At 42.7% G+C, this 24,870-nt stretch overlaps 1 long non-coding RNA gene across 5 annotated transcripts in view; it reads left to right on the top strand.

Annotated features, from left to right (window-relative positions):
- The window catches only part of LOC113626801 (uncharacterized), a 46,021-nt gene extending 24,612 nt beyond the window's left edge, over positions 1–21,409 (top strand). Inside the window, exons 2-5 of one of the 5 annotated variants that reach the window (XR_003435284.1) lie at positions 18,868–18,973; positions 19,135–20,252; positions 20,567–20,648; positions 20,758–21,409. This is a non-coding gene — a long non-coding RNA (uncharacterized LOC113626801). Of the gene's footprint in view, positions 1–18,867; positions 18,974–19,134; positions 20,451–20,566 lie in introns of those variants that run through there. The other 4 variants (XR_003435283.1, XR_003435281.1, XR_003435282.1 and 1 more) reach the window with 4 other exon arrangements.
- Positions 21,410–24,870: the final 3,461 nt, after the last annotated feature.

Raw genomic sequence — 24,870 nt, 5'->3', positions numbered from 1 at the left:
AGTCTGCCTGTGACATGGGACAGCCTTGGAAGCTTTTAGCTCCCAGTTGGTCTCCCAGTGGAAAATAGCTCCCCGAGGTCACCCAAGGAGGACTCTCTGGAAACTGCCTTAGTTCACAGGCTAAGTCCACTCCAGCTCCCCTCCCTTCAGGAGCAGCCCATCCTGTAGCTCACCCCCACTCTTCCCCAGGAGGTAAAGAAATGCAAGCGCTCCAAGCTGAAGTTAGGACATGGTGAGTAATATAGAGATGGACTGGGAATGAGTGAAATCCCATAGAATTTTTCTCTGTCTCAAGACTTTTCTCCTCCTGTGAGCTGGCGAGGCAATTCTCTGATGTCATGACTGCAAACACCCAGCATTTGATACTCCAGAAGGGAAGCAATGGGGAAGGTGGAGCATGGAAATCAGGAGTCCAGCCAAAACATCCCAAAGTGAGAAAGACTCCCTGCCTGCCCTGAATCACTCTGAGGAGCAAGTGGTTATCAACACCTTGGGAAGCCCTAGCAGCTTCCATCCCAGAGGTCCTGGCAATAATCTCCTTGGTAAATCCAGGGCTAGTCAACAGTTCAGAGAGTGCTTGCTCCAAGTTGCTGGGCTAGGCCACGCAGAATACACAGCTATGAAAAACGACATCTCAAGGCTATAAGTGTTAAGTAAGAAGGATGATACGGGAGTCCGTGAGTTCTCAGAGCGGGAGAAAACCAATGACAAACTCTTGAGTATCTGTCCTTCCATTTCAGGCTAAGCGCGTGCTCCAGTGACCTCTAGCTTTGGCCTTGTCCCAAAGGCTTAAGGTAGGGACACAAGCCCAGTCTACATTATGGAAACCAGGATTGTGTTATGACAATGGCAGTGACTAACTAAAGGAGCGGGGAATCAGCCAAGTGAGCACATTCTATTTACTGATTCTTTTTTTTTTTTTTTTGGCGGCACGTGGGCCTCTCACTGCTGTGGCCTCTCCCGCTGCGGAGCACAGGCTCCGGATGCGCAGGCTCAGCGGCCATGGCTCACAGGCCCAGCCGCTCCACGGCCTGTGGGATCTTCCCGGACCGGGGCACAAACCCGTGTCCCCTGCATCGGCAGGCAGACTCTCAACCACTGCGCCACCAGGGAAGCCCTATTTACAGATTCTTAAATGGGTCACCTACCTTTTTTTTTTTTTTCTATGAATCTATTAATGTTTTCAGGACCATAGAAGCAATTCAGCAATGGAAAAGACAACTGTAATTTATTACCTAACTCTCTGCCTAAGTTTTGGGCTAGGATGGGAGAAAAGAAAATATAGATTTTTGGGGGAACTTTATGATCTAATTTGGAACTTATGATCTAGTTTGGAACATCAGATGAACATACAAAATGACTTGATTCTTGGGGAGTGAGGTGGGGATGTGTCAGTGTCAGAGGTTGAAGAAGCGAGACGGGTTAGTGAGCCTGTAATGACACAGAGAAGAAGGGCTTGGGTTAGACATACGAGGTTGGGTTGCATTTGGGGTCTGGGTGTCTGGCAAGGGCAAAGGCAGAGAATTTTGGGGTGTGGAGCACAGAGTGATCCACCTAACAAGAATAGAAGATTTGGTAGTGAGGAGTAATCAGAAAAAGAGACGGGAAGTACAGGAGTAAGGGCATGGTTTTGAAGTCAGATTTGAATCCCAGCTCTGTTTCATTGTAGCTGTGTGATCTTGAGCAAGTTAGTTAACCTACGAATCTCAGTTTCCTCATCTGTAAGATGGAGCTGTATACTTTATCAGGTTTTAAGGATTAAAAGAGACAACTCCATACCTGGACTTAGAAGGTTTAAACAAACACTAGCTCTTACACTTTTTTAGTCTCTATGAGCGTAGGGACTATCTGTCCTATCTGTCATTGTTTTCTAACACAGCGCATAGTAAACTGTCAATACATGGTTCTGAATAAATAAATGAGTGAATGAACAGAAGATATGAAAGAGCAAAGTAGCCTAAGTGAGCATACCCATAAGGACACCAGAAGTACCAAATTTCTTTAAATCAATTGCCACATTTATTTAGATAGAATTTCCTCCTTTGGAGTATTTCCTCCTTGGGTCATGGGAAAAGCAAACACACAAAACACAGAGAACCTGATATCTCATTGATGGCATTAAAAAGAGGATTATCCAGGGCTTCCCTGGTGGCGCAGTGGTTGAGAGTCCACCTGCCGATGCAGGGGACACGGGTTCATGCCCCGGTCCGGGAAGATCCCACATGCCGCGGAGCGGCTGGGCCCGTGAGCCATGGCCGCTGAGCCTGCGCATCCGGAGCCTGTGCTCTGAAACTGGAGAGGCCACAACAGTGAGAGGCTCGCGTACCGCAAAAAAAAAAAAAAAAAAAAAGAGGATTATCCAAAAGAATAATGCATGGTAACATTATCATCTTCAAATAAATCCAATTATTTATTTGTAAAAGTTCAATGAGTGTTCAGGTTTCTCTATAGCAAAGCAACAAATATCTCTGTCCATTATATAAAACCCTAGCTCATTTGTTCAGGTGCACAATAGAGAGAGCTATGGCACAATTTGAAGAACAGTATTTCTTCAACTGATAAATGATGCGTATACAATTCCGATTAGCCACAATAGCCAAAAAAAAAAAATCTGATATTCAATTTAGCAGGTTAGTTTATTGTAATATAAATTAATTGGAATTTTAAATCTGAGTCTGCATGCACCTGGAATATTGTATGTTGTGTCTGACTGAAAGAGGTAAACGGATTTGGCTGGGAGGCCAAGAGAGGAAGGTTAATAACATTATCCTCACGCTCATTGAGCGCTTGCTTCCGATGTGTGGTATCTCATAATCCTCACAGTTCCAGGGATTAGGGCAGGTAATCTTGGAGGTCCATTTTGGAATTCTGTCTCCCACAAGCCCTCAATATGATCCATGTGTCTTATTCATATCTCCCAATGTGCCTTCATATCTCCCAGCATCTTTCACAGAGAATCCTCTTCTAAGAGTAAGTTCACTTTGCTTGCATTGTTCAGACAACTGCTTAGCTCAGTTCTCGTCTTTATTTGGCCTGCACGCACATTGCTAAAGTCTTTTTAACTCAAGTGAATCTTTAAAATATGTCCCAGACCCAGTGTTAAGAGAATTGAAATCATAATAACATGGCAAATTCTTGCTATTTTACCTGATCTCATTGTTAATTACAAAATTATGCAGAATGAGTCTTCAAACTTACAATGACGTCAGCTTACATCCCGTCTACTGCTGTTCCATGGGCCCAAAACACTTTCAATAGATACAAATTGGAATAGGAATTGGAAAAACTTTTGCCCTTTGTGTAGCCGGTTTTCCAGAGAAGTATTTTTCACTGACACGGTGGAAATCTAGACAGGCTTCTCCCTCAGGATCATCATAAGAGTGTGGAAATATCAATCAGCCCTAAATACAGTCCAAGATTTTATGTTTTCTGGTTTTTACAAACTGTCAGTTTTGATTCTCATTGAGCAACAAGCAGTTTCATTCTTTATTGGAATAAACAGGGCGAGTAACAATTCCTTCTTTCCAAGTGCTGGATCTTTCCATTCATTTAAACTAAAAAAATATTTCTGGTATGCCTATAAGAGGCAAGAATGTAGGACGCAGAGTATGCATTAGAAAGGATTTGCAATGCCTCCCTCAGGTCATTTCCCTCAGGTGATCAGACTATCTGTGTTTTGTTTTCTATTTAAATCTTTGCAAACACAAATTGGATACAAATTCTCTTGTGGTGGAATTGGAAGATACCTTAAGAAATGAATAAATTAAGAATTGACATTCCTGACTAAATCTTCATTTTAAAGCAAACAAACCTAGCATCATATCTCTGAGCAAAGAGCTTACATATAATGAGCCTGGATACCATCCCCCACCCCCACCCCCGCCCCGCTCTGAAGCCTGAGGCTCTGCAATGGGGTCAAGGGACTGTGGGTAGAGGATGTTCTGTAGGTAGATGATGATGGTAGAGAATTAGTCGCTGACACTCAGGATGGGGATGTGAGCACAGCTGAGGCCATAAGCTTAGGTCTTTTCCTCATCCGATTGAAGGGCACATCTCATTCCCTTCTGTCAAGAGCACCATGTTTTAAAGGCTCCATTTGAGGCTCCCTTGCTCTAAACTGGAGAACAATCACAAAGGAAGGGATTTTGTTTTTTCTCTTTTTACACTTCAGGAGGCTTTCCTTCCAGCATATCCTAGAACCAATATCCTAGAGCCTCTGAGTAGAAATAGATTTTTTCCACCATTTTTTCTGTACATGTTATGGAAATTCTTTAGCCTGATCACAGATCTTCACATCCCAGCCAGTATATTCAACTGATGGGTTGGTGGTTTTAGAAATCAGTCCTGATCACCCATCATAATTCCCTGGGATTTCTTTCTCGTTTTATTCAGCGACTTAGTGAGATTACTGTGTGGAGTCCTCCTCTTCTCTATCTTAAAAAGAACAGTCTTCTTGTGGCATAATTTTCTTAAATCTGTTCAGTTTCCAGTGACAAATCCATAAATTTTTTTCTCCCTACTCCCTTATTGGTCTAAATCCATCTCTTGATGGGCCTCCAAGGAGAACAGAAGGATTCACTCCATTGGCTTTGAGCGTGTTTTGCTGCCTTGTGTAAAAATCTTTGCAGGCAAATTGCTTGAAGCATGAGTCAGATTGTATTATAAGAAACTCCCCAATACTGCCCAATTCCTTTGTTGTGACAAACAAACTATTACAAAGCTTAAAGAATGTTTTAGCTGAAAGGGGTCACAGACCCTATTGAGTCTAGCCTTCTCATTCTGCAGACAAGGGAACTGAGATTCAGACAGTTTTAATGAATGAGCCTAAAGGGAAATTGCATAGAGACTGAAGATCTTGTACCAGAGCTCCCCATGTTAAAGTACAGTTCAATCTCATCTGAGTTCCCCTGAAAAGAGTATAATCATGAATACAAGCTCTGTTTTGATGTTAATTTTAACCACATGTCCCAGAGTCAGGTTTAGCACTTAACTGGCTCTTGCCGACATTCCTGCTAAAGCATATAAACTGCCAGGATATTAAATTTTGCTTCATCTTTTGTCTGATAGAAATGGAATCTTTGAGTAAGGTGGTATTTGAAATTCCTCATTTATAGTTAGAATTCCACTATTCCCTGTTCATTTTTATGAAGTGTTAAGCTGGTCATGCGGCCATACCCAAAAAAACAATGCCCAGGGTATTGCTTGTCCCATCAAGCTGCCTGTTACTGTGTGTAAAGGGGAAATTTTAGCCTGACTTTGGAGTAGGTGCAGATGGGTTCAGAAAATCTACCTGTCAGGCCATTAACACATTTTTGGTTTTTCCCCCACTCATCAGTAACAATATATTTATGATGACCATAAGAATCAGAAGTTCCAGAGTTTGGGACCGTATTTAAGATCTTACTGTATTTTTATCACTGTCTGAATTATTATTAACCTAGCCTTTAAAAAAAAACGGCCAGTGGTTTCCGCCATTTGACTTAACCAAACTGAATCCTAATTTTCTCTAAAACAGTGGTTTTCAATTAAGGGTAATTTGGCTACTCCTAAGGACATTCAGAAAAGCCTGGAGATGGTTTTTTTTTTTTTTTTTTTTCGGTACGCGGGCCTCTCACTGGTGTGGCCTCTCCCGCTGCGGAGCACAGGCTCCAGACGCGCAGGCTCAGCGGCCATGGCTCACGGCCCAGCCGCTCCGCGGCATGTGGGATCTTCCCGGACCGGGGCACGAACGGTTAGAGAAGTAATTACTAAATTAGAGAAGTAAATTAGTAATACTAAATTAGAGAAGTAATTTTAGAAGTAATTTTTGCCGATGCTGAGAGTTTGGAAAGTAGCAAAAAGTGTAAAAATCACTTGAAATCCCACCCCATAACAATTGTCTCTGTTAACATTTTTCTATGCACAGGGTTTGTTATATTTATTTGGTATCAAATTATATCTGAATTTTTCATCCTTACTTTTCTCACCAAAATATATGTTAACTATTTCCTGTGTCATTCAACATGCTCTGCAAACAAAATGTTAATAGCAGCCAAAAATTCAAGCACAAGAAGCAAGAAGAACTAGAGTCCTGCAGCCTGGGGAACAAAAACCACATTCACAGAAAGATAGACAAGATGAAAAGGCAGAGGGCTATGTATCAGATGAAGGAACAAGACAAAACCCCAGAAAAACAACTAAATGAAGTGGAGATAGGCAACCTTCCAGAAAAAGAATTCAGAATAATGATAGTGAAGATGAGCCAGGAACTCAGAAAAAGAATGGAGGCAAAGGTCGAGAAGATGCAAGAAATGCTTAACAAAGACCTAGAAGAATTAAAGAACAAAACAAACAGAGATGAACAGTACAATAAGTGAAATGAAAAATACACTAGAAGGAATCAATAGCAGAATAACGGAGGCAGAAGAATGGATAAGTGACCTGGAAGGCAGAATGGTGGAATTCACGGCTGTGGAAAAGAATAAAGAAAAAAGAATGAAAACAAATGAAGACAGCCTAAGAGACCTCGGGGACAACATTAAACTCAACAACATTCGTGTTATAGGGGTCCCAGAAGGAGAAGAGAGAGAGGAAGGACCCAAGAAAATATTTGAAGAGATTATAGTGGAAAACTGCCCTAACATGGGAAAGCAAATAGCCACCCAAGTCCAGGAAGGGCAGAGAGTCCCATACAGGATAAATCCAAGGAGAAAACACTGAGACACATAGTAATCAAATTGGCAAAAATTAAAGACAAAGAAAAATTATTGAAAGCAGCAAGGGAAAAACAACAAATAACATACAAGGGAACTCACATAAGGTTAACAGCTGATTTCTCAGCAGAAACTCTAAAAGCGAGAAGGGAGTGGCATAATATACTTAAAGTGATGAAAGGGAAGAAGCTACAACCAAGATTACTCTACCCCGCAAGGATCTCATTCAGATTCGATGGAGAAATCAAAAGCTTGACAGACAAGCAAAAGCTAAGAGATTCAGCACCACCAAACCAGCTCTACAACAAATGCTAAAGGAACTTCTCTAAGTGAGAAATGCAAGAGAAGAAAAGGACCTACAACAACAAACCCAAAACAATTAAGAAAATGGTCATAGGAACATACGTATCAATAATTACCTTAAATGTGAATGGATTAAATGCTCCAACCAAAAGACAAGACCCATATATATGCTGTCTACAAGAGACCCACTTCAGACCTAGGGACACATACAAACTGAAAGTGAGGGGATGGAAAAAGATATTCCATGCAAATGAAAATCAAAAGATTTCATTTTGATTACTCCAGCTGGAGTAGCAATACTCATATCAGATAAAATAAGACTTTAAAATAAAGAATGTGACAAGAGACAAGGAAGGACACTACATAATGATCAAGGGATCAATCCAAGAAGAAGATATAACAATTATAAGCACCCCAATACATAAGGCAACTGCTAACAGCTCTAAAAGAGGAAATCGACACAATAATAGTGGGGGACTTTAACACCTCATTTACACCAATGGACAGATCATCCAAACAGAAAATTAATAAGGAAACACAAGCTTTAAATGACACAATAGACCAGATAGATTTAACTGATATTTATAGGACATTCCATCCAAAAACTGCAGATTATACTTTCTTCTCAAAAGTGCACGGAACATTCTCCAGGATAGATCACATCTTGGTCACAAATCAAGCCTCAGTAAATTTACGAGAATTGAAATCATATCAAACATCTTTTCTGACCACAATGCTATGAGATTAGAAATGAATTACAGGAAAAAAACGTAAAAAACATAAACATAAAAAACATAAACACGTAGGCTAAACACTACGTTACTAAATAACAAAGAGATCACTGAAGAAACCAAAGAAGAAATCAAAAAATACCTAGAGACAAATGACAATGAAAACACGATGATCCAAAACCTATGGGATGCAGCAAAAGCAGTTCTAAGAGGGAAGTTTATAGCTATACAAGCCTACCTCAAGAAACAAGAAAAATCTCAAACAATCTAACCTTACACCTAAAGGAACTAGAGAAAGAAGAACCATCAAAACCCACAGTTAGCAGAAGGAAAGAAATCATCAAGGTCAGAGCAGAAATAAATGAAATAGAAACAAAGAAAACAATAGCAAAGATCAATAAAACTAAAAGCTGGTTCTTTGAGAAGATAAACAAGATTGATAAACCATTAGCCAGACTGATCAAGGAAAAGAGGGAGAGGACTCAAATCAGTAAAATTAGAAATGAAAAAGGAGAAGTTACAACAGACACCACAGAAATACAAGGCATCCTAAGAGACTACTACAAGCAACTCTATGCTAATAAAATGGACAACCTGGAAGAAATGGACAAATTCTTAGAAAGGTATAACCTTCCAAGACCGAACCAGGAAGAAATAGAAAATGTGAACAGACCAATCACAAGTAATGAAATTGAAACTGTGATTAAAAATCTTCCAACAAACCGAAGTCCAGGACCAGATGGCTTCACAGGTGAATTCTATCAAACATTTAGAGAAGAGCTAACACCCATCCTTCTCAAACTCTTCCAAAAAACTGCAGAGGAAGGAACACTCCCAAACTCATTCATGAGACCACCATCACCCTGATACCAAAACTAGACAAAAAAGAACATTACAGACGAATATCACTGATGAATATAGATGCAAAAGTCCTCAACAAAATACTAGCAAACAGAATCAAATGACACATTAAAAGGATCATACAGAATGATCAAGTGGGATTTATGCAAGGATTGCAAGGATTCTTCAACATACACAAATCAAGCAATGTGATACACCATATGAACAAATTGAAGAATCAAAACCATATGATCATCTCAATAGATGCAGAAAAAGCTTTTGACAAAATTCAACACCCATTTATGATAAAAAGTCTGCAGAAAGTGGGCATAGAGGGAACCCACCTCAATATAATAAAGGCCATATATGACAAACCCACAGCAAACATCATTCTCAATGGTGAAAAACTGAAAGCATTTCCTCTAAGATCAGGAACAAGACAAGGATGTCCACTCTCACCGTTATTATTCAACATAGTTTTGGAAGTTCTATCCACGGCAATCAGAGAAGAAAAAGAAATAAAAGGAATACAAATTGGAAAGAAGAAGTAAAACTGTCACTGTTTGCAGATGACATGATACTATACATAGAGAATCCTATAGATGCCACCAGAAAACTATTAGAGCTAATCAATGAATTTGGTAAAGTAGCAGGATACAAAATTAATGCACAGAAATCTCTTGCATTCCTATACACTAATGATGAAAGATCTGAAAGAGAAATTAAGGAAACACTCCCATTTACCATTACAACAAAAAGAATAAAATACCTAGGAATAAACCTACCTAGGGAGACAAAAGACCTGTACACAGAAAACTATAAGACACTGATGAAAGAAATTAAAGATGATACCAACAGATGGAGAGATATATAATGTTCTTGGATTGGAAGAATCAATATTGTGAAAATGACTATACTACCCAAACCAATCTACAGATTCAATGCAATCCCTATGAAACTACCAATGGCATTTTTTACAGAACTAAAACAGAAAATCTTAAAAGTTGTATGGAGAAAAAGAAGACCCCAAATAGCCAAAGCAGTCTTGAGGGGTAAAAAAGGAGCTGGAGGAATCAGACTCCCTGACTTCAGACTATACTACAAAGCTACAGTAATCAAGACAATATGGTACTGGCACAAAAACAGAAATATAGATCAATGGAAGAGGATAGAAAGCCCAGAGATAAACACACGCACATATGGTCACCTTATCTTTGATAAAGGAGGCAAGAATATACAGTGGAGAAAAGACAGCCTCTTCAATAAGTGGTGCTGGGAAAACTGAACAGCTACATATAAAAGAATGAAATTAGAACACTCCCTAACACCATACACAAAAATAAACTCAAAATGGATTAGAGAACTAAATGTAAAACTGGGCACTATAAAACTCTTAGAGGAAAACATAAGGAAGAACATTCTTTGACATAAATCACAGCAAGATCTTTTTTGATGCATCTCCTAGAGTAATGGAAATAAAAACAAAAATAAACAAATGGGACCTAATGAACCTTAAAAGCTTTTGCACAGCAAAGGAAACCATAAACAACATGAAAAGACAACCCTTAGAATGGGAGAAAATATTTGCAAACAAATCAAGGGACAAAGGATTAATCTCCAAAATATATAAACAGCTCATGCAGCTCAATATTAAAAAAACAAACCCAATCCAAAAATGGGCAGAAGACCTAAATAGACATTTCTCCAAAGAAGACATACAGATGGCCAAGAGGCACATGAAAAGCTGCTCAACATCACTAATTATTAGAGAAATGCAAATCAAAACTACAATGAGGTATCACCGCACACTGGTTAGAATGGGCTTCATCAGAAAATCTACAAACAACAAATGCTGGAGAGGGTGTGGAGAAAAGGGAACCCTCTTGCAGTGTTGGTGGAATGTAAATTGATACAGCCACTATGGAGAACAGTATGGAGGTCCCTTAAAAACCTAAAAATAGAATTACCATATGACCCAGTAATCCCACTACTGGGCACATATCCAGAGAAAACCATAATTCAAAAAGACACATGCACCCCAGTGTTCATTGCAGCACTATTTACAATAGCCAGGTCATGGAAGCAACTTAAATGCCCATCAACAGACAAATGGATAAAGAAGATGTGGTGCATATATACAATGGAATATTACTCAGCCATAAAAAGGAACGAAATTGGGTCATTTGTAAAGACATGGATGGATCTAGAGACTGTCATACAGAGTGAAGTAAGTCAGAAAGAGAAAAACAAATATCACATATTAACACATATATGTGGAACCTAGAAAATGGTACAGATGAACCAGAAACTGAGACACAGAAGTAGAGAAAAAACATATGGACACCAAGGGGGGAAAGCGGTGGGGTGTTGGGGGTGGTGGTGTGATGAACTGGGCAACTGGGATTGACATGTATACACTGATGTGTATAAAATGGATGACTAATAAGAACCTGCTGTATAAAATAAATAAATAAAATAAAATTTAAAAAAAATTCAAGCACATAGAGGTCCTCTATCCAATCACTTATTTAACTTACTTTTATCTTCATCTGTGGATACTCTTAAGATAGTGCTTTCTGCACTAGTTATAGAGCACATCTTTGAAAAACAAATACAAAAGGAGTGTATCCCTAATATTGTCAAATTCTGGTTTTATACAACTTTCACTAGTTGACATAGTGATTGAAACAACTCAACCATTTCTTGCAAGGATAATCAGGACAGGAGCCAAACTTCACCAGTGCCAAGAAAAGTGACAATAATTCTTTAAATGTTCATACCTGGCTTATTTATTCTCCTGGAACCAATAGTAACCTATGCTTTCCTGCTGATACTGTCTAGTGATTTTCTTCTAAGGACTGACAGTATGATATGTATTCCATGTGGTGATTGTGTAACTAGACAAAGGCATATTAAGGCTTTAAATCACAGAATTTTGACAGTTTACAATTTGAATTACTTTTCATTAGAAGGACTTGTAGGGCTGCATGTGGAGTCCTGGGAGCCATGTGAGCCCTCTGGTTGACCACTTAGCAGTGGCAATACTTGCACATGGATGAGGTTTGAAGTGTTAGCAGATGCAAATGGTTTAAGGATTAAGTTTTTTGTTGTTGTTGTTGTTGTTTTTGCGGTACGCGGGCCTGTCACTGTTGCGGCCTCTCGCGTTGTGGAGCACAGGCTCCAGACGCGCAGGCTCGGCGGCCATGGCTCACGGGCGCAGCCGCTCCGCGGCATGTGGGATCTTCCCAGACCGGGGCACGAACCCGTGTCCCCTGCATCGGCAGGCGGACTCTCAACCACTGCGCCACCAGGGAAGCCCAAGGATTAAGTTTTAAATGTTTACCTCACTATCCCTTTATACACTACAAATCGACATCTAATGTTAAAAGAGATGTACAGACCAGGTGTGTTCGTTTTCTAGGGCTGCCTTAACAAAGTACCACAAACTGGGTGTCTTAAAACAACAGAAATTTATTGTCTCATAGTTCTGGGGGCCAGAAGTCCAAAATCAAATTGTCGGCAGGGCCGCGTTCACTGTGCAAACCGTAGGGAAGAATACCCCTTGCCTCTTCTGGCTTTTGGTGTTTCCCAGCAGTCCTTGGCATTCCTTGGCTTGTACATGACTACAATTACTGCCTCTGTCATATGTCACACAGCCATCTTTTCTCGTATGGCTTTTCTCCTCTCTATAAGGACAGCAGTCATATAGGATTAAGGGCCCATCTTACTCCAGTATGACTTCATCTTAACTCATTAAATCTGCAATGACCCTATTTCCAAGTAAGGTCACATCAGAGGTACTGGGGTTAGGATTTCAACATTCTTTTTTTTTTGGCCACATGGCGTGGTATGTGGGATCTTAGTTCCGTGACCACAGATTGAACCCATGCTCCCTGCAGTGGAAGCGTGGAATCTTAACCACTGGACCGCCAGGGAAGTCCCCTCAACATATTTTTTGAAGGACACAGGAAAATGGAAAGTTAAAGCCCTGAGTAAGTGAAATACCCCCTATGAATATCTGTTCCTATTGCTTAGCTGGAAACAATGAATACATAATAAAAACATGTTTCTGCAATTGTGGGATGGATTTAATGAATAGAATAATGGATTTGTAGAGACATGGATGGATCTAGAGACTGTCATACAGAGTGAAGTAAGTCAGAAAGAGAAAAACAGATATCGTATATTAACACATATATGTGGAACCTAGAAAAGTGGTAGAGATGAACTGGTTTGCAGGCCAGAAATAGAGACACAGACGTAGAGAACAAATGTATGGACACCAAGGGGGGAAAGTGGAGGGGTGGTGGTGGTGGTGTGATGAATCGGGAGATTGGGATTGACATGTATACACTAATATGTATAAAATAGATAACTAATAAGAACCTGCTTTTTTTTTTTGATTAAAAATAAAAAGAACAGTGGGAAGTTCCCCTTTGGGCACTTACCAACATATGTTCTGCTTAAATTCTAGACTTCAAGAGTATCACATGAGCATTCTAGAAGCATAACATTTCTACGTATAACGGTCATAATTTTAGCAAGGAAACCTCCTGAGTTAACTACTGTTTTCTGGGAATTTCCCAGATTTCTCTGGATTTCAACATGAGTGATATGACCCATAACATTACTGTGTGATATAGGAGGATATGGCTGGAAAGAACAAATTTTTCTAATTCCTCACATGGTCTGCAATTTGGCTAATTGAGTCCATCTCTGTTGCAGATGAGCCAAAGTAAAAGACAGTTCCCAGAATGAGCCTTGATTAGAAAAGCCTGCCCCAGTATATTCCAGCTACAGGCCAACTGGCAATGTCTTGAATCACTAAGGAGAGCACTGCAATGTGGTTTTCCTCATACTTGCTCTCCTCGTCATTCTTGATAAGTCATTATTGGCCACTAGGATCTTTCAGAAAGCACTTATATAAACCCCAAAACTCACTGATTTATTCATTGTCATGTAATAAATCAATTAGGTACAGACATTGTCTGTAACCAACATGCCTTATTCAACCAACTGTGCTTATAGAATATCTGTAGCTGTATGAAGAATTTGTAGCATGTAAAACAAGCCTACTGGTGGAATGATTTATAGAATACTCCTAGAATAAGTTCAACTAAGATACTTACAAAGGTTAAGATAATTTTTCTTTACTTTAGAACTGATGAGGGATAGCAGAATGACATCTTGTATTGATTATATGCCACTTAATAGAATTGAAAGCACTATCTAAATGTTACTCATTGCCCCTGTCCTTGGGGCAGGCACATCAATTTATAGGAGGGAAATCTGAGACAGAGATAACTAAGTGACTTTCTTCCGATCTTAAGTGTTAGATAAAATCAGTATGTTTATTTATGATTTCGATAGTCACTAATTGCATGCTCACAGGAACATGTACACAGTATGTGTACTGAGTACATTTTATATGCCCAGTACTCTCTCCTGTGTAGGACTTTCATGTATTATCTAACCTCCCTGTGTCCTTTGTAATGAGAATTGTCATCATCTCTACCTTAAAGATGAGCAAGCTGGGGTCTAGACAGCTTAAGTAACTTGACTATGGCCCCAAGCTTGTAAGGTACAGTGTGGCTAGGAACCCATGGGGTACTTCCAAAACCTATCCTCTTCCTAAGACTGGTTTATTCCCATTCCTTTAAATAACATCCTTAAGTTGTCTTCTCTGCCTCTTTTGAAGACATCCTGTAGCTGTGTTTCCAGCTGATGCCCATTCCAGAATATATCATTGATTTAAGGATGAGCTTAGTCCTGTGAGCAGTAAAGTTTAGGATCCAAGATGCAAAAAGCAGTACCGCATCTGGTCAGAGCCATCATCCTTGTCATTGTCTATGTCAGACTGCCCGTCATGTCCCTGCTCAAGGTCAGCATGCACTGCCGTAGAGGCCCAGACAAGTGTGTGTGAGGGGCCGTCATTTCTTTGCCCCAGGAGGCCAAGACTCTTCTAAATTGCACGCAGGTTGGAGGTGTCAGGAGTGGCAAGTGCCTCCCTTGCATTCCTTCCAACTCACGTGAGCTGTTATTCTTCCCGTGGAAAGCAACCACTGGAAGGTTTAGTATGAGCATGAGGATTATGTGAGATTATAAATAACACTCCCTTCACCTCCCCCCCCCCCCGCCCCCCAGGAGCATATTCCAGGAAGACGTTTTGGGAGGCTAGAGGAAGATGAATAAGTAGAAACAACCTTGGCCACCTGTGACTGTGTCTAAAACATGAGTTCTGAGGTTAGAGCACTGTGATCTCAATCTGCAACCCTGTGCTGCTGTGAGGACCACCACTTCTCTCTGACTTGTTCCTAAAATGTATGATTTATGTACAGAAACACTTCCCCCCAAAGCAAAATAAACCCAGACAAAATATAACCAAACAGCTGACTCTCATGATTGAATTATATGAGGCGTCAGAAAACCGTTTGGATGGCATTCCTTGATGGGGAACATAAGCGATGGGAAAGAATAGCTTACTAACTCCATCACTGTGAAATTTCTTTTACAAGTTTTTTCCTAATGTTTCATTGGGGGAAATGACAAAGCTGTTTCCATTCAGTCTCATTGGCTTGTTGGCCCTGGAGAATGGAGGAAGGCGCTGTTCCTTTTTGATACTCGTAAAATATCTGTCGCTATCATCCTTAAATGTGAGGCCACAGCCTCACAACTGCCTGCAAGGGGGCGGGTTCGGAGCGAAGCACAGAGACGCCTCCTTCCCCACCCCATCCCCACGGGTGTCTGCCCTCCGTTGCCTCTGGCAGACCTCACCATGATTACAGTAACCTCCCAGCAGGGACCCGGCCACCTCCAACAATCACATCTCATTAAACAGTAACTTCCAACCTCCTCTCCCTCTCGGCCTCCGAGCTGAACTGTGCCAATAGGGAAAACTTCTGATGGAATTTTCATTCAATTTCCTTTCCCTCCTCCAGAGAGGGAAGGTCTGGTGACGTGGCTAAGCAGTGAAGAACTTCAAGAACTGTAATCTAAAGGGTCTAGAAACCCACAACCATCCGTTAATTAGACGAATAATAATTGACCAAGCCATGAGCATTAACCCAGATTCACAGGGAGGGAAATGGAATTCCAAGCCCGTGTCTCATCCTTAACACCAGCTGCAGAGAGCGCTTAGGACCCTCATCTCCAGATGCCTCTGCTTCAGCCCTCAGCCCACCCAGCAAGGCAGCTCAGCCCCTGCTGGGGTGGGTGTCAGTTTTCTGTCTACTTTCTATTTCTATTTCTCGGGCACCTACACATTCAGTCATTCCTCTGCTACTTGTGATTTTCCTCAGGAAAGCCAGCTACAGCTGGAAGTCCTCAGAAGCTGGGTTGATAGAAAAGAACCAGAAAATCAAATAACAGAGGGCCCAGCAAGGTTTCTGACCTACCCTGTAGCCCCCAGCCCAGCTGAGGGGCAAGCGAATGTGGTCGGGGTGAGACAGGCTGACCTGGACACTGGACACCAGCTCTCAGGTTTGGAACCCAGAGCAGCTGATCTTCCTCACCGTGATGATGATGATGATGATAAAACTTTGCAAATGGCATCATAAGTGACATGTGAAACGAAGATACTCAAGTCCCTTCCTTCAACCATGGTGGAATCATTTAACAAATAGGAGATGTTCATCCCACGTGAAGAACACGACGATGTGCGAAATAAATCTTTTCTTTATTCAACAGTCATTTGTTAGGAATGTATTATGCACCAGGCCGAAGTGAAATATTCAGAGATTTACACATTTCCTTGTCTTAAATCCTAAACCAGGGCTCGAGCTCTAGCCAAATCCTAAGTGGCCCTGAATTATTTTCTTGCCAATAATGTAGCAACATGTCCTCCTTTTGTTTGCACGTCCACCCCTCACCCGCCCCCCTGCCCCCAACCCCGGGTGCCTGAGGTTTCTCTGACTGTGATAACAGTTGCAGGCATACGCTTCCGTTTGCTTGCCAAGGTCCCTCCTGACTCCTTATGAGTTTTCAGGTGGCTGCCTGGAATTACGCACGGTCTGTGGCCACGGAGCTCAGCAGAGCCGTTGGCTCACACGGGACCGCTCCTAGAACCTGAAATAAATCACCCAACTTGGCCAACTGCTCATAAATGGCAAGAACGTGCCGCAGGACACAGTGCGGAATGAACTTCAGAGTCACTTCCTCTTTCTTTAAGGGACCCCCAGGCCTTGTTTGCAGGCAAAGCCCAAGCTGTCTGGCCTGATGACTCAGGCCATTAAGGGAGATCAGTCCAGTCCGTGAAATAATGGTAACAGACCCAAATGAGGTTTCGGTGGGGAGGGCGGCCTGGATAGACGCCTCATGCAAAACGGCCTTTGTAGATAAGAGCCAGAGCCAGTCCTTAGTGGCTAAGCATGTGCTCTCCCAGACCAGACAGCCAGCGTCAGATTCCAGGTCCCACCACTTACTGAGCCAGGGACCTTGGCGGCATGACTGGCCTTTCCATGCCTCAGTTTTCCTCATCTATAAAATGGGGCTAATCATATCTACCTGGCAGGCTTGCTGGGGAACTGGATGACAATATCTCAGAAAATCACTTAGAACAGCTCTTGGGATATAATGAACAGTTGATAAAGGATGGTCAGGACTGTTATTGAAACAGGATGGGGCACAAGCTTAACATCCAGGGGGATGCCGGGAGGCCCGTGTTCTCACCATGAGCACATGAATTTCACAGAGCCGTGAAGAATGTGCACATAATCCCCAGTCTGGCACTGACACCCCAGCCTGGCAATAGATAGTGATATCACAAACGGGATTACGGCCCTTTCAGGGACATCCCCACCCCCTCCACGGCCATGGGGAAAAGGCCCATCTCATGGGAAAATATAAGGTGATAATGCTCAGGGAAGGGGGTTTCGAATTGTGTTGGTCTCAGTTGGATCTCGGGGGAAAAAAATGTCTTCCTTGACACCCAGTTTTCTATACAAAAGTCCCCCCTCTCCCAGGAACGACAGCCTTTTTAGCGCTTAGGCTCAATCTTACTGTTTTCCTTCAATCCCCTAAACAGCCGCTCTAAGTTTTCTTAACCTTGACCTTAGATTTCAGGGAATTCAGGGTAGAAGAAAAGTAAAGCCGGCCTCAGAAGTAGTTACCGCTGGCTGCAAATGTCTTCATGTTGTGAAGGCAGCCTCTCATTGAGCTGGGGCCACTTCCACACTGTTCAGAAATGTCCTCATTTCCAGAGACAAGGCCTAATAACTCCTGACTGGTAAAGTTTCCTAATCAATGACACAACTCAACCCGCTCTGCCTTATTAATTGTATGGAGGACAACAGTTTGGCCTGAAGAGCAAGAAAACAGTTTTTGTAGGAAGCGGCTGTTAAGTGGAGGTGCCTGAAACCACTTGTCTTCTGACCCTTTCCTTTGAGACTTGATTGATTGTTGATGGTGTTTTTGCAAGAAGTGAGAAATAAATAAATAAATACAGAGGCGCGGAGCTGTTACCCGTGGTATGGGAGCTCCTGAAAGAGTCACGGGTGTTTTGTGCGTTGGGGTCAAACGCAGGAGTCTCCAATGATGGTGGTCTTTTTCAGAATGTTGGGCTTGGGTGCTGGGAGTAGGGAGGGGAAGCTATGCGGCTTGCTTGGCTTCCTGTGGCAATTCCACTAAGCTACATTGGGGTCCAAGTGGATGGCCACACTTCACAGATCACTCATCTGTAAAAGAGGGATCTTAGCTACGAGGATTGTGGGAAGGAAGCTGAGGAACGGTGGCCTCTGATTCCTGTGTCCTTGCTTTGCTGCCCCCACTCCATGAAGGCTGCCCACCTCCTTTATCCACGACTTCATTCAGCGTTCATTCCTGCAAACATTTAAGCAACCAGTTCGACACTGGAGTCTTCAAAGGAAGTGAAACCCTAGCAAACCTGCTCCCAGATCCTGCAGAAGGAAAGAAGCCCTGTTGACACTGTGATTTTAGCCCAGTGAGACTGGTCTGGGACTTCTGACTTCTAGAGCTACAAGATAATAAATTTCTGTTGTTGTAAGCCACTACACTGTGGTCAGTTCTCGTAACAGCCGCAGGAAACTCATACAAGGTGCTCTTTCCTTTCTGCTCTGATCGCCCCTCACCTCCTGCATGCAGCACCCAGCTTAGCTGTGGCTGGCTGTCTCGCTTGCCTCCGGGTCAGAGCTGGAACTCTCCGGGGACATTTGTTCTCTTATTTATTTTAGTTGCTAGCACATCCAACATTGCCTGTTGTACAGCAAATACAGCAAAATCATTTGATTTTTTGTTTGTTTTTTAATGAATGAAGGTAGGGAATGTATTTCTCCCTTCTCTTACAGCAGGAGAAGGGCGGGCACAACCACGCCATGCCACGCCAACACAAGCAACACATAAACATCAACATCGGAAAGAAAGGACCAGAGCAACCGCTGCGGCCAGCAGCAGGTGAGCTGAGGAAAGCATGCAGGAAGGGGCGAGAGTAGTCAGAACAGACGGCTGGCTGTCTGATATACTCCAGGGAGTCTGAAACCAGAACGTTTAAGGGCTGCTTTGGCTTTGGGAAGACTGAGAAGATAAACAGAATTCTAAGAAAAACATTTTCACAGTTCCTCTCGTCAGTGCAGGACAGCGGAGAGATAAGGTAACTGCTGAACTAAGATAGGAGCACGAAGCCAGGAGGAGACAAAGAGTCTAAGAGGTGAGATCTGACCACGTTTAAAGGCGTAAAGGAGATTCCGCCAAGGGGATGGATGCCGTGACCAGGAAGAAGCGATGAGAAGATGGGAGCTGGACTCCAGGGCAGGCTCGGGGCAGAAGAGGATGAAGCAACAGGGATTTGGAAACAGGAGATGAAAAATGAGAGTGAGAGATGCATGAATATCTGTTTCGAGCAGTATTTCTCAACCTTGACACCGTGGACATCTCAAGCCAGACAATTCTTTGCTGTGGGATGTGGGGTGGAGGCTGCCCCGTGCACTGCAGGAGCGGCACCCCGGCCTGTGTACACTAGATGCCAGAGCGCCCAGCCCCCCAGCTGTGACACCTAAAATGTCTCCGATGTTGTCGAGTTTCTGCTGGGTGACAGAATTGCCCCCCGGGTGAGAACCAATGATTTCACAGAAGAAAAAGGATTGGGGAGGTAACATACTTTAAACTTGTGTATTTGGGGAAGGACACACTTTAAGGAAGGGCAGAGCAGCAGAAGGAAAGCAGAAGAGACCAGGGAGTCAAGCTGGGGGACAGAAAGTGAAAATTGGTGGGTGAAAGGACAGAATCTGACCAAAGGAGGAATTACAGCAAAATGATTGATGAAAGAGAAGAACGGACCAGATGGAAGCAGAAATCAGAAACAGGAGAGAAAAAGACCCGAAAGGAAAGCAGGGATGACTGGCCAAGAAGGAAGGACACAGCCTGAGAGGGAATGGACTTCAAAGCGGGTCACTCGGGGATTTAATGACGGGTTACTGACACGAGGGGTCTGGCCCATTAGTCTTGTTATCAGGATGTGAGGATTTGAGAGCCAAATACATGTCAGGCTACATACACATAACTTTCAGGCTCATTATAATTATTCCACAGATAAATGCTGGAACCGAAAGAAGATTTGACACGTCCCAACTCCCTTTTTGATGAATTATCAAGGCGGTCATCAGCGATCAAACCAAAGAAACAACACTAAAAGGTACACCTCAGGTCTAAACATCACGGATCAGACAGAAGGAAGGTAAACAATTGCCCTGATACACCCCAAGCCAAACGGGACGCATGTGGATTAAACGAACCTAAACCAAGGCCGCTCGTTTTATCTGACATTCCTTTGGGATTCTGCATTGTTGGTAAAGATTAGGATGGAAGAATGCAAACCCATGCTGATCTGAAACATCCACAAGCCCACAACCTCTGAGGAGTGTGTGTGTGGAGGGGGAGGGGCGGTGAGAGGGAGGGAGGGTGAGAGAAAGAGAGAGGGATTCAAAACTCTTCCAGCTTTCTTGAGCAAACCTTGGTTTGCAACTGCTTACCCTCCACTATTCTTTCTAGATCTCAATGAATCAGTTTCCAACCGGAAGGTGATTCCACGGGACTACACTGGACTCTGATATTTTCAAAGCATTTTGCCTAGGTATTTCTCCGTGGTGACTACAAAAATGCCCCCCCCCCCAACAACCCTGCATGCTTTCCTGATAGCCTAGTTCCGTGAGAGTTCTAGGTCTGATAAAGAGCTGTCTCAGGTCCAGGGCTAGAATGGAAGGATGGTGTGCAAACGTGCCAGAGCTCCAAGGGTTTGGAAACTGGATCTCAATCTTCTCATGTCAGCATTCCCACGTAACTCAGCAGACTCTCTAGCTCCACGAGGACAGGTCCCGTGGATAAAGCTCAGCATTGCTGCAAAGAGAGAGGTCAGCTAATACACAAAGGTGAGGACTTATGGGGTCAGCTGGTTGGCACAGAGCTGCCGAGGAAGGACCGTGCCTGAGCGCGAACCGTGATAGTCTCAGGGTCACTGATTATCATGGTGGACCTTGGGCTTTCCCTGGTTCTCATTACATCCCTGGGCAACCATCCTGGATGTAGTCTGTCTCTTAGGAGAAAACTGCCCAGATTCTTACTTCTCCAAAGGGCAGTTTAGTGTAGTGTTAAGAGCATGGACCCTGGGGCTAAAAATGCCCCAATTCAAACCCAGCTCATTACTCATAACTCTGTACCTTAGGCAAGTGAATTAAAATCTCTACCTCAGTTTCCTTATCTGTAAAAAGCAGGTGATAATAGAATCAGTGACAGAGGATTATAATAAGGATTAGATGAGATAATACTTGTAGACTTTCTTTTTTTTCTGTTTTTTTTTGGCCGTGCTGTGTGGCATGCGGGATCTTAGCTCCCAGACTAGGGATTGAACCTGTGCCCCCTGCAATGGAAGTGCAGAGTCCTAACCACTGGATAATACTTGTAAAGTGCTTTTAAAAATATCTGCATGGGGCTTCCCTGGTGGCGCAGTGGTTAAGAATCCGCCTGCCAATGCACGGGACACGGATTCAAGCTCTGGTCCGGGAAGATCCCACATGCCGCGGAGCAACTAAGCCCGTGCACCACAACTACTGAGCCTGCGCTCTAGAGCCCGAGAGCCACACCTACTGAGCCTGCGCGCCTAGAGCCCGTGCTCTGCAACAAGAGAAGCCACCGCAATGAGAAGCCCACGCACCACAACGAAGAGTAGCCCCCACTCGCCGCAACTAGAGAAAGCCCGCACCCACCCAACGCAGCCAAAAATAAATAAATAAATAAATAAATATATCTGCATGTACCAAGTGCTCAATAAGTATTTGTTGTTATTCTGTCTGCCAAATTCTTGGAAAATTATCATCATCCATTAAAAGCACTCAGGAATGTGGCTTTCTTGGTATTTTATCGTGAATAGGTCTCATTGCGGATAACAGATGTACTGCGTGTTCTGTCAGACTCTAACAACCTTTACCCTGAGTGCTAAGATTTTTCTGCCTCATATGGACGGCCTCATTTTCTTTAAACAGAACTGCCCTACCGAAGACTGTGGCCTCCTTAGGCAGGGCCCATTACTCTGCTGCAAATTTTCCCAGCCTGACCCAGTTAGAAACGTTCAACAGAAAATAATGCAGTCACGCGGATGCATAGGTTTGAAGAGAGGTTCACACCACTCTAGAACTGACCACAGCTGGGTTTTAACTAGCCAGTTCCTTGAACACACTTAGATCATGATTTGGTTTAAAATATATAAAAGTCAGACAGGCACAATATTCAGAAGCACGACTATTCTCTAAGGCAAAGTATGTACATTCTAATTTCTAGCAACTGTTAATGGACTTGACTTACCCAGGGCCTTAGTCACCCCCTAACATTTAATTAAAGCACAATGGTAGGGACTTCCCTGGTGGCGCAGTGGTTAAGAATCTGCCTGCCAATTCAGGGGACATGGGTTCGATCCCTGGTTGGGGAAGATCCCACATGCCACGGAGCAACTAAGCCCGTGTGCCACAACTACTGAACCCGCATGCCACAACTACTGAAGCCCATGCTCCTAGAGCCTGTGCTCCGCAACAAGAGAAGCCACCGCAATGAGAAGCCTGCACGCCACAGTGAAGAGTCACCGCCGCTAGCAGCAACTAGAGAAAGCCCATGTGCAGGAATGAAGATCCAATGCAGCCAAAAAATAAATAAAAATAATCTTAAAAAAAAAGCACAATGGTAGTGACAGCAATGTGAATGCTGCTACTTAGTTTAGTCTGTCCTGTGACAGGACGTCTCTATCCTTAGCCATCCATTTCACAAGGTATCTTTTATGGAAAGTAAGTTAAATGTGACAGGGTGGATGGCCCACCATAACTGCACTCATTTTCAAAGATAAACAATTAAAATAATATTTGCTTTCATTTATTATCTCTGATGCAGCAGTCATGTTATAGATCTCATTTACTTTTTTCAATAATCCTGTGACTTGGAGATCGTTGTTTCTAATTACCTATGGATAAACTGAATCCCAGGAACTTGTTCAGGGTCAAAAAGGTTTTAGGTTTTGGAGCTGGATTTCAAATCTAGGTAGCTCTAATTTTTAAGTCTAATTCCTTTCTTTTCCCAGTGTTATTTCTCTAAGTCCATTTTTTTTTTCTAAGTCCATTTTTTAAAAGGAGGGAGGTAAAGTAAACCTCATATCCACAGGAAAAAATATTTTTAATAAGTAATAAGTAGGTACTTTTAATAAGTAAGTACCCATTCTCTGCTAGCATGGGCATTATATTTATTCCACCATAAAAGATACCTTGGCTCAAATAAGAAAACTTTTATTAAAGTCAACATTGTTATTACCTGTCAAATTGGCTTGATACCATATTACTGAGCTAAGTATCTCCAAGTTCTCAATAAATATTAAATAAAAACTCTTACTTCTATGGAGGTAAGGGGTATAAAGAGAGTAAGCTCTACAAAAATAAAGCAGAGAAGTTGTGGTATAGAAATGGCTGATGCTCCAAGGAGTCAGCTCGTAAATTCTGGGTTAATTCTAATGCCACGTTCTCTACCAGAGACCTCATAACATGGGGCCAGTGGCCATACCTCTAATGCCAGCCCCTCATCCTTCCTTTTCATGCTTGTGGGGACCACAAGAGATGGGGCCCTCCCAGTTGCACGTCCTGCCTTCCCTATTTGTCCCACAAGGAGCTGCAGAATTGAATGGAGCTAGAACGCTCTTCTAGAAGCCCTGGGTTTGATCCCGCAGCTGTGACTAGTCAAGGAGACTGCCGACACCCATGGTCTCAACAAACTGCTTTTGGAACAAACCTCAGACAGGGACTCAGAGTGTGTGTGTGTGTATGTGTTAGAACTTTCAAGAACATTACACCCAAATCACATGAATAATTTTTCTTGATGTTTTTGAGACATTCAACCAACTAACAAGAAGTCTTTTTAAAAAAATTTTGCACATTTTTCTTTTAGCCGCCTATATACATATAAGGTTAACTAATCTTTTAACATTACCTTTATTTCAGAGTTTGGCAAAAATTGTGTGATTCTGTCACAGACAGGAATCAGATGTTTCTTCCTGTCTTGGGAGAAAATTCCAGAGACCCACAGCTTCAATACACTTTCAGAATTTGTACAAGTTAAAATGAAGGTAGACTAAGTGCAAAGATAGTTGTATACACCCCCAAACCAGGGCTTTAAAACCCTTTTACTGTGTGAACATGTTTGAGTCTGCTTGCCTTGAGCATTTCCTCACAATGGCTTGGAGACTGGAGCATTTTAACAGTCTTCAAGGTTTACCCCTAATTCCCTAAGCAGACCTGGCCATATGTCAATCAAAACTGAAACTGAAGGAAAGGTATCAGGGTAACCTGTTTATTCTAGGGATATACGGGATATGTGAATCACTCACAGTTCTGTAGGGGCTCTACCCATGCTTGTTGGGTCTCGTTTCTATGAAAATACCTTTAGATGACTGCTGCTATATTCCAGGGAGACCAACAGAAAAATCTGTGATGTTTTTGGAGAAATTTATAGGCTTTTTCTTCATGGCTACCTTGAATCTTGTAACTGATCATGCAGTTACACTGAATCGATGTCTGAGAATCTGAGAAGTGATTTGTGATCTGCTTTAAACATAGCACAGGGGCTTCCCTGGTGGCGCAGTGGTTGAGAGTCTGCCTGCTGATGCAGGGGACACGGGTTCGTGCCCCGGTCCGGGAAGATCCCACATGCCGCGCAGCGGCTAAGGCCCGTGAGCCATGGCCGCTGAGCCTGCGCGTCCGGAGCCTGTGCTCCGTAACGGGAGAGGCCACAACAGTGAGAGGCCCGCGTACCGCAAAAAAAAAAAAAAC

The sequence above is a fragment of the Aethalodelphis obliquidens genome, unplaced genomic scaffold (genome assembly GCF_003676395.1).
Source record: "Aethalodelphis obliquidens isolate GAN/ISIS:26980383/991018 unplaced genomic scaffold, ASM367639v1 scaffold19, whole genome shotgun sequence".
Lineage (NCBI taxonomy): Eukaryota > Metazoa > Chordata > Mammalia > Artiodactyla > Delphinidae > Aethalodelphis > Aethalodelphis obliquidens.
The sequence above is the reverse complement of the archived record's forward strand: the minus strand, read 5'-3'. Positions and strand labels throughout refer to the sequence as shown.